A 6,026-nucleotide genomic window follows, 5' to 3' on the forward strand; every position below is an offset into this window, starting at 1 on the left:
TTCATTAGAAGAGTAGTACTTGGGGCAGGTAGGTGGCACAGTGGACAGAATACTGGCTTTGAGGTCAGGAGGACCTGAGTCCTGTGAACACTAACTATAAAGGTCACCAAAACCTCTGACACAAATTTGCCTAAGAAGGGACTTTATTTGGAAAAAATAAAATGTTAAGATTTACCCCCAACAAAGTATTATCAAGGTCATAGGGGTCAGTGACCTGATGATATCTGGACCATCCTGATCATCCCTTTTCTGTATAAATGCTATAGTTAGCTCTACAATCACTTGTAGTAATGTTCCATGCATTGGTATGTTTTCCATATGGATACACAGCAAAGGGAAACCCATATCTATACATAACCAGCAAGTCTCCCAGGTAATCAGACAGCTGACTCTTCCATGTTCTGCTCTGATGAGGGCTCATCTAAAAGATTTGGAGGAAGTAATATTTGTGATATCATATTAAAGACACAGATATTTATGGATTTTTAACTAGCAGTAGAATATAAAGGAAAAATCAGAACATTTCCTGGCCCTGATAATTGGTAAAAAAAAAAAAAAAAAAAAACTTATGGGTAAGAAACTACCTTTTAAGAAAGAAGGGGATGTGGCTAGAGTTAGTGTGTTCAGGATGGAGTGACTCATAGAGAAGAAAAGCAATGGAAGATTGCTGTAATTGTATAGATGCTCTGAGACAACATGAGTGTGTGTGTGTGTGTGTGTGTGTGTGTGTGTGTGTGTATGTTCAGGTGTATTCAACCAGTCTGAAGCTGTGTCAGGTGCAGATATCCAACAGGTGTAAGCATGCTTCAGATTCAGATTTTTTTCCTCCCCTTGGACAAATCTCACTTTAGGGGAGGTTGAAATAGTAAGAATTAAGCATCATGGCAATCCAGCTGCTCTGAGCCTCTCCATTCACCAAGTGAGATGAAATATGAGAGATGGTCCTAATGTGATAGAATGTCTAGAATCTGGAGACAGTGATGAAATTTCTAACACATGGTATAAATGTAACAATGATGATGACAACAACAGCCAACCACAACCACAATCATAGTAACTAACACAAACAGGGCTTCAAGACGTGCAAAGATACAAAATTTGTTACATTTTATCCTCAGAGCAGCATTAGGGAGTATTTATTGCCATCCTCAGAGGCCAGTTGACGGCTCAATGAATAGGGCACTGGACCTGGAGTCAGGAAGACCTGAGCTCAAAATCTGACCTCAGGCACTTATTAGCTGAGTGACCTTGGGCAAGTCACTTAATCTGTATTTGCCTTTAATCCACTGGAGAAGTAAATGGCAAACCACTACGGAATCTTTTCCAAGAAAATCTCATGGACCACCACTTTAGCGCACTATGGTACATGAGGTCACAAAGAGTGAGATACAACTGAATCACTTTTCAATAACAACTACTAACCCCATTTTATAGATGAGAAGACAAAGGGATATGGAGGTTAAATGATTTCAAGGATCGCATGGATAAATGATCTCAGGTTTGTCTGAGTCCAGGTCAACTGCTAAATGTTAGCTCCAAATAGTCTTTGAATGAAAAAAAGGCATTTTAAAAAGCTAGTGTCTACAGGAAGGGTAGGACCACAGGGTATACACACACACACACACACACACAGCTCTACAGCTTGAGTAGAAGAGACAGTTTCAGAACATCAGCCAACATTCCAGTAGTCTCCCTACTTTTATAAGGGGCTTGTGTACACACTCAGAGTGCTAGAGAGGTCAATACCTTCATTGGAATTTTTGGCCACAGTAGCTTCCTTTGTTTTCTCACAGCTCAACTACCCCTCCTCCGTGGTATCAGTAACATGGAGACCAAATGATGAACACGTGGCAGGGAATGATGGGTGATAGAAAGGCTGACAGGGTTGTTTTTTTCTCTAATGTCTCCCCATAAAAGGCATCATTTCCAATGACAGTGACTATACACCTCCACCATTAAATATATTTAAGACTATACTTAGTAGCTTTTGGCACAGTAAAAAAGTCATTTAAAAAGGCACTCCTATTTACTCTTTATAGAGTCTGCCCCAAATAATATCAATACATGCTGAAATATGGTGAAGAAAGTACAGTTTGTCTAATCCAAAAAAAGAAAATGGCTCACCCTTGGAAATGGTTTTCATAGATCACTGATTGTAAAATCTTTTCTTGCCTCTGCTTTTTCTTTTTTTTGCCTGCAGATTTTGCATCAATCTAACTCATAATTCCCAGTGTCATACCAGTCCCAGATTATCTCTCCAAACTGCTTCGCTTCTATACATTTCACTGGGTAAAGGTTATAATTTTACTGCAACAAAAATATCTATGGATTCCTTCCTCAAGCAGGGATACCATGGAAACATGAATACACATGTCAAAACTAAAGGCAGAATATTCTGAAACATTTAATCCACACAATAAGAAAGGAAAGAATCAATGAAACACATTATTTGACCAAAGCAACTTTTATATCATCCAAATGACCAGTCTAGTACTTTTGTTAGGAGTCTGCCAGATGGCAGATCAGAGCATCAGAGATCCCTGTAGTTAGAAGAGGACTGAGAGATACTCTAATCTAATCACTCCATTCTAGAAAGGATAAAAGTGACTCTAAACAAAAAAGGGCTTAAGTAACTAGGAAATTATATCTAACATCACAACACACATCTAGATTTGGACTAAAGGTCAACATTGTCTTCTTCCCTATTCAGACCTATCTTAAATATTATGTTCAGTTTGATGCCCCACTTTTTGGGGGGGGAAAACCATTATTAAGCAGGAGTATGTTTAAAAAGGATGTCCAACTTGAGGAGACCAGAGATCATGCCATATTAAAAGAATCATTTGAAGACTGAGAGTAAAAGGGGTATATAATAATGACATTTCACTATTTGAAGGACTATGTTTTAAAGAGGGATCTAATTGATTCTCTTTGTGTTTTGAGGGCAGAATAAGGAGCAAGAGACCAAAGTTGCACAGGGGTAGATTTGGGTTCAGTACAACTAAACGACAGCATTATGAGAAACACACATACAAATAAGCAAATAAAAAAACTAACAAACCATCTAATAAATAGCCATGAAAAAATGGAATGAACTGACTTGGAAAGTATTCACATGAAGACTGAGCTGCCCAATTTTGGGGGGATGCTGCAGTGTGGATTAAGCTATCACCCACAGTGACATTTTTTACAGTATAAATGTATTTTTTAAACAATGCATGTCTATATTTTCCCAAACCATGCCTACAGAAACTTCACCAATATGGTCACCCAAGCAGTCACACACTGATATGCATGCACACTCTGTATATTAACCTTTTACCCACACATGCACATACATCTGCATGTGATATATTATGACATGAATAAATACAAATGAGCAAAAATATATGTGAATATAAATTAAATATCATATATTGCCACATGTGATATAGTATACAATTGGTATATCAAATATAATTATGTATAGATAGACAGACAGACAGATAGATAGATAGATAGATAGATAGATAGATAGATAGATAGATAGATAGATAGATAGATAGATATGACATGTGTATCATGTTCTGTGGAAGTAGTTAAGTGACTTGGTGGATAGAATACTGAATGGTAAATGGACTTAGAAGTTCTTCCATATTTCCGTGCAGGTCTTGCATGTAGGCTGTTGTGTCTGCCAAGTGAACTCGGACCTTGAAGACATGATAAATCCTGCATAAACATGGAACATCTGCCGCCTTGAAAACCTAGCCAGTTCTCCAAGGTCGAACACTGCATATGTACTCCATTGTGAGGTTTGGCTACCCTCTTGATGGACAATGTACGGGATAGTTGGCAATTAGCCTCTTTGTTGGCAGTCATCCTTCTTTGTTTGGAATAGTTTATTAACTCTCTGTTCCGAGGAGAACTTTGGAATCTCACCCATGGAGAGGACGCTCTGCCTGGGACCCCTTGCTCCCAATCCAGACCCTGAAAGCTGTATCCTGGGATTCCCCAGCTGAGAAAATTCAGAAGTTGTTGCCTTCTTGGATCGGTGATGTTTTTCTATTTCCTCTTATATCTATATTAGTATTACTATAATTGTATTAGTATTAGGGTATATTAATTATTGCTGCTATTGCTTTAAGCTGTCTATGCATTTGCCTTTTCTATAAATCAATAAAATATCCAGCTTCTTCTTCTCAAGTGTGTCTTATTGTAGGTGTGAATTCTAACCATACATTTCCTTAATCATACAAATGCTGGACCTTGAATAGGGAAGAGCTGGGTGCACATGAAGTTTCAGACAACAATTTGCTAGCTGCATGACCCTGCTCAGGTCACTTATCCTCCACTTACCTTAATTCTCTGCTGAAGCAAATAGTAAACCTTTCCAGTATATTTGCCAAAAAAAACACATGGACAGTAAGATTCACAGGGTCATGAATAGTCAGATGTAATTGAACAGCAACATGTTGTTCTGTGTCATTTTTGCTGTAAAATGTAGTGAAAACACAAGTACCCAGAAGGAATAAGAACCATAGAGGGGAGATGTGCCATGTTCATGATAACACAAAATTCAGGTCTCCTACTTTCCAATACATTGTTCTTTTCAGTATCTTGGAGGATTTATAGAAAAGTAGCACAACTTAATACACAGAGAGATGGATTCAGAGACAGGAAGACCTAGATTTAAGTCTTATCTAAGACACATGCTGGTTGTGTGCTGTAGGCAACTCTAAAAGACTTTAAGTTACTATGACCACTGCCACCACCACCACCACCACCACTACTACTGCTACTGCTACTACTACTGCTACTGCTACTACTAATGCTACTGCTACTGCTGCTGCTACTTCTGCTGTTGCTGCTGCTGCTATTGCTGCTACTACAACTACTAATAGTTAGCTAGCTAGCTAGTGAGGATTTGTATATCACTTAGATGTTTACAAAGCACTTCACAAATATTATTTCATTTAGTGCTCACAATAATCGTGAAAGTAGATGCTCTTATGATCATCCCTTTTTTGTAGAGGAAGAAACTGAGACAGCAAGAAATTAAATGATTTGCCTAGGGTCGCACAGGTAGTACATATCTGAAAAAGGCTTTGATTTTAGCTCTTTCAGAATACATGTCCAGTGCTCAATATGCTCTGCCAAATTGTTTCTGACCTTTCCTCTTGGGAGGTCCCTATCCCAGTGATATGATAGGTCCTATCATTATCAACCCTATACATATTTTTACTGCTAGACTTATAATTCTTTTTTTGCTCTGTTTTAATTTGTTTTTCAGGTGTTTCAGTCTTTTCTGCATCTTTGTGACCCTTTTTGAGGTTTTCGTCGCAAAGATACTGGCGAAGTTTGCCTGTTCCTTCTCCAACTCATTTTATAGATGATGAAATGGAGACAAACAGGGTTAAGTGCTTTGCCCAGAATCGCACAGTGAGAAAGTGTCTGAGGCTGGATTTGACCTGAGGTTCTCCTGATTCCAGCACTGCTACTCTATCCACTATGGTACCTAGCTCCCCTCCTGCAATTATGTATTAAATTTTTGTTTTGCTTCATTGATTTGACTTTTAAAATTTTTTGAAAGGAAAAAAATGAAATGTTGTTCCTTACTGTTGTTGAAATGGTTTCCATGTATGTTAATGTGCTAGTACTATCATTATATGTATATATCTATACATACACTATATACATAGACACACAAACACACACATATATGTACACACATACATACACATACATAGAGAAAGAGACAGACAGAAAAAGAAAAGTGAAGAAGACAGATCGAGACAGAAAGACAGAGAAAAGAGACAGAAGGATAGACAAAGAGACAGAGAGGAGAGACAAAGGTAGAGTGAGACGGAAAGAGAGTAGAAAAGGAGATGGAGAAAGACAAACAGTTGGACAGAGAAAGGAGAGAGGCAGAGAGAGAAATAAAGGAAGAGTAAAGTAGAATGAGAACTCAGACACAGACTGACAGAGACAGAAAATGTAAGATGATTTGGTTATTTATACAGAGGATATGAACTGGAGAGATCAGGAAA

General features: G+C 38.1%; 1 long non-coding RNA gene across 1 annotated transcript; it reads left to right on the forward strand.

Moving 5' to 3' along the window:
- Positions 1 to 3,769: 3,769 nt before the first annotated feature.
- LOC140528639 (uncharacterized) lies at positions 3,770 to 5,544 on the forward strand. The gene is made up of 2 exons (XR_011975232.1): positions 3,770 to 4,030; positions 5,270 to 5,544. It is a non-coding gene; the product is annotated as an uncharacterized lncRNA (long non-coding RNA).
- The last annotated feature ends 482 nt before the right edge of the window (positions 5,545 to 6,026 follow it).

Source organism: Notamacropus eugenii, chromosome 1 (assembly GCF_028372415.1).
Source record: "Notamacropus eugenii isolate mMacEug1 chromosome 1, mMacEug1.pri_v2, whole genome shotgun sequence".
In the NCBI taxonomy this organism is placed as follows: Eukaryota; Metazoa; Chordata; class Mammalia; order Diprotodontia; family Macropodidae; genus Notamacropus; species Notamacropus eugenii.